This window comes from Meleagris gallopavo, chromosome 4 (genome assembly GCF_000146605.3).
Source record: "Meleagris gallopavo isolate NT-WF06-2002-E0010 breed Aviagen turkey brand Nicholas breeding stock chromosome 4, Turkey_5.1, whole genome shotgun sequence".
Lineage (NCBI taxonomy): Eukaryota > Metazoa > Chordata > Aves > Galliformes > Phasianidae > Meleagris > Meleagris gallopavo.
In genome coordinates this window covers 61,438,863-61,443,594 of record NC_015014.2, presented here as the reverse complement: position 1 = coordinate 61,443,594, position 4,732 = coordinate 61,438,863, and the positions used below count along the sequence as shown (strand labels likewise).

Below are 4,732 nucleotides of genomic sequence, written 5' to 3'. Positions count from 1 at the left end.
CGAGTGGAGCCGCCGTGCCGGGCTGGGCTGACTCCGTGAGGGAGCAACGGCCGCCCTTCAGCGCGCGCCGCCGCAGCGCTCAAACCCAGCGCCGACCTGGCGAGGAGGGCCGCTTCAGCGGGCCTTCGGTCACAACTAAGGATAGCCCGAGCCCTAACGTGTTATGAATTGAAATCTTTACCTCACGCTGCAGCAGTTTCTTCTTGCGTTAACGATTTTGGAAGCGAGAGCACGGCTGTTCCAAGAGAAGAAAAACGTTCTTCTGCTAGTTGCTACATAGTTAGACAGCAGCGGTTAGCCAGGTTTTGGTACACCCAGATTTCCGTCTGTCTGAACAACAGAAAAAGGCAAAGTTCTTTTTATTTCTAAAGGGGCTGCTCCTAAAGCAAACTGCTCCTTTAGAACACTGAGTTTTAGAACACGTAGAATGTGAATATGGTATTAATACCACTGCCCAAAGCTCTTCTGCTGTCTGACTGTGCCTGGCATCTGCCCTGCAGGAATAACAAGTATGTGGGCACAAGTGTACTGAAAACATGCATCTCCATCATCTTAACTACATAAGGAAATAAAGCTTTTTTTAAAACCTTCTTGTTCCCTTCAAGGAAACGTGTTCCTGCTGGTGATGTGGGCTTATACTTAAGAACACTTAAATAGGGACCTCACACCTGATGGTGCGTTGCAGATTCCTCAGTAGATAAGATTACCGAAATCTAACCTAAATGTGACATCAGGATTAACAATTAGGTCAAACAGAAAGCTGTCGTTCTCTTGCTTATGTGAGCATTTACATACCCAGTTCAGTAGGAAGAAAGGAATTTCGTACACAGCATTCAGGATAGCATCTCACAATATCACATAATGAATATTAGTACTATGCCAAATACTTGAAGACATCAACCTCTGTCCAGCAGAGGAGCAGGAGCACAGTTGTTTCACAATAAGTTTAATGCTGTGTTTGAAGCATCCCCAGTGACTCAACACAGAAGAAGCTGGTGGTGGAAAGCAATAGCTTACACGAAGTATGGTTACACCGAGCTAGATGATAACTTCTGCAAGGCGTGACTGGTAACATCGAATTGCATGCTTTCAACTGACAACCAGAAGATTGAACTTTTGATTAAAAAAAAAAAAAAGACTTTCATACTTGCATAAATAAGGTAATTTATGCAATTTCTTGCTGAACAGTTTTGTTCTCCCCATTCTTTACAGTATTCAGATTTAGAGTGGCTGTTCTCTGGGACAGCTGATGTTGACAGGTAAACTACCTTGAACAGTCAGTTGAACTGAAGGCAAAATAGTAATTTTCCTTCTTTGTGTGTCTCATGATGTGATTGTAGTTACAGAATAGCTTTGGTTGTTTTTTCTTTTTCTTTTTTCTCCCCTTAATTAGTAACAGATTTAAAATTCCTAACAGATGCATCACAAAAAGCCTGTTATGACAACTCCTGCTTTAAGAGCAACACTAAGACAAGAGAGTAATTGGTGAATGTGTTCAAGAAACTTGATGAGTTCATGTGAAAGCCCAGAACTTCTTAGCACCTTCTGTGATATCAGGACACCACATCTGCCCAGTATGGAAAACAACTGCACCACACTGATCATTAAGCTGAGGCAATCCTTCATTTCTATTCACGTAAACCACTACATGTTATGCACTACTATTATACCATGGTATATAATACTAAATCTGATATTAAATATTAACAATAATCTTTCTTAAAGTGCACACAGTAATTTTCATTCAGCATATCAAGTACTCCTGATTTCAATCTAGCAAAAACAGTTGCATGAATTTATCAGCTGAGATTTCCCTGTCCTTTATCTTCTCTCCTCAGAATCATAAGATATCCTTGCTCCTTACCTCCTCCCAATAAATGCCCTCTTCTACAAACACTACCTATCTTATTCACGTCTATTTTTTACTTCTTTCTCTCATGGAGGAATAATAAGCAGCTGCAAGACGTATCAAAAATTGCTGCCCCGGGATCAAAATGCAGCTGTCAGATTCTCTGATTTTAATACCCAGCTGTATAAATCCTCTTGAAGCTACTTGCTGTGCAAAATAAAGTCAGATAAACTGTAATACTTCTTTGACAGTTTAATTGTGCAAAGGACAAAAACTGAAGATGGAAAATGCTGATTTATAACATGAAATAAGAAGTTAGATTTCTTCCTCATTGCTTCACTCTTAAGTTCTTGTCTTGAACCAAGAAGTATATATACATACTTTTTAAGATAACGATAATCTATTTTTATTATTTTGGGCAGAGGAAGGAAAAAAAATCTCCATGCTGTGCCAAATGGAAATAAAACAGGAGGCACACTGATCTGCTGAGATCTCTTTGAAGTTTCTGGAAATAGCTCTACTGATTTTGGAAAGGAGAACTGAAAATACATTTTGTTTTCAAAAGCGTGAGTAGATTTGAAATACAGATACCTCGTTTGTATGCGACAGGAGTACCTCCCCACTGGTACTCAGTATCCAGCCTGTTTTAATACTGGTATTGCTTTTGTAAACTTGATGTTCACACATTAATATCTTTGTTACAGTTGCAATGAGATTCAGTAAAAGCTACTATCTTCAAAGAAAGAATACTCTTTTAAGAAACATACATAGGTGAACCTTTAAGTCTTACCTTACAAAGATAGTTTAGCCATGAGTTTAAATGCAAAGCCAAAGAGTTCAGCTCATTCCCTCCTACTTTTAGTCATGCTTCCAACTTTCATTTGGAAAAACAGCACAAGCAAAACTTTCTAAGACAATCTGAAACAACAAGAACTGTTAAATCAGATTTACTTCCAGCAAACCTTTCTTCACAAAAAGTAGATGTTACCATTCCTGAGTTACCCATTGGCCTGAAGAGTGCTTTCTAGTGTTTTTCTTTTTTTGGTAGGGTTTTCATAAAGAACCCTGGCTAATTATTTCATTTGTTCTAAGATTTTCTAGTTTGTTCTTTGCATTGATCCTCAAATGTTACTGTGATAGAGGATTGAATTTTTGTAATGCTTTCCTTCAAAACTTGTAATTTTCTTTCATGCAAAAAAACCCCTGTCTCTAGATTTATCAACAGATTACAATAAATGTCTGAGTTATGACCTAGTTTAGACTAGCACCTTCAAACAACTATAGTGTTCTTTGTTTCAATTCAATGTTTCCTCACAAGCACAGTATTTTAAAAAGTACAAGTATTTACTGGCTCTACTTGAAAAGCAGATGTTTTCCACAGTTGTGCTAGGCAGTTCACTGTAATTACACATATATGATATAACAAATAGAAGAGAATTAAAAGAGGTTAATTACTGTCAACTTAAATCAGATGTTTACAAATATGCCGAGGAATTGTAGCTAACTGCCTTAGATAACCAAGAATTTGAGAGCTCAGTTCAATCCAAAAATTACTGAAGAGATGAATGGATGCACAACTTTAACAAATGACTTTGAAAAAAGTGCTTGAAAAACAACTCCATTACTCCACCATGAATTAGAATGAACCAATGCTACAGAATAATTACAATATTACTGTTAAAGTTTCAAGAATATTACCACTATGAGAGCTGCTTGCAGTTATTCAATATTAAGGAGATATCAAAAGATTTTTGTTGTATAATATTTGTGTAGTTTATGATAGAAATAAACACTGATAATTCTGATTACTCATCCAAATACTGTTATTAAAATAAACAGAAATACACCACACACATACAAAAGTGTTATTTTTATTTTTCTTTTTCACTTTTTCAGGCAGATCTGATGATGTTATTTGTCTCAAAAGGAATGCATCCAAAGGATGCAATTAAAATCTGTGCAAAAGCCATATAAAACCAAACTTTCTATGTGTAGACAGTCCCAATTAGTTCTTCCCCTTTTTCCTTTTCATAGCTTTCCATTCACCTTCCTGTGTAGCAAGACTACCAAGAAGCTCTTTCACTTTTCTCTTTCTGGCTGAATCTCTGCAAAGGAAGCAATTAACATGTTAAATATTTCAGAAAGATTATACTAGGGAAAATAAGTAAGTACATTTAGACTATACATATTCATCCATAAGAAGCCCCACAAATCTTAGATGTCACCAAATACTTAATTAAGAACTTTCTGCATGTTCTTATCCAGAGAAATGAAGCGACAAAGTCGAAATTTAAAATGATCTCTAATGAAAATGTTCATTTTCCCCAAACTGTTAATTTTTATTTCAAGTTTAATATTGTTTATCATCACTGTCAGTCTCCCCACACAGCAAAGAAATGAACACACAGAATAACAACTCTTAAACTACTGTTGAAGCAAAGGCTATGTTACCTCTCCATGATTTCTGAAAGCTGCGTTCTAGCCAGAAACTGGTTGTCCTTCCGGATCTCACGAACAGCTCCTTTAAATTCACGTTTATGTTTGTGAATTAACCGCTTTCTTTCTTGCTCCTTTTTACTGCCTCCCTGCTTTCTTCCAAACTCTAAACTGAAATGAAAATACGTATGTCAACACAGAGCACTATGAGATCAACTTGAAAAATAAGGAGCTGAACATACCAGAAAAAGGATCACTGGTCAGCTGCATATCATCATGATGCAGATTATAAGCAGATAACATTTTCCAGAAAACAGATACACTCCAATACCCCATAGTAGCCTGCATTTTGTTAAACAGATTGAAAAAGATGGAGCAGAAAAACAAAAGGTATCTCCAATATATTTTACATTTTTGCAAACTTTCTCTACAGATGAACTCCAAAAA

General features: G+C 36.7%; 1 long non-coding RNA gene across 1 annotated transcript; it reads right to left on the bottom strand.

The window, feature by feature from the left end:
- Window positions 1-3,700: 3,700 nt before the first annotated feature.
- Window positions 3,701-4,726, bottom strand: LOC109367437. The gene is made up of 2 exons (XR_002114574.2): window positions 4,301-4,726; window positions 3,701-3,954 (listed from the first exon to the last, which is right to left on the bottom strand). It is a non-coding gene; the product is annotated as an uncharacterized LOC109367437 (long non-coding RNA).
- Between the last annotated feature and the right edge of the window lie 6 nt (window positions 4,727-4,732).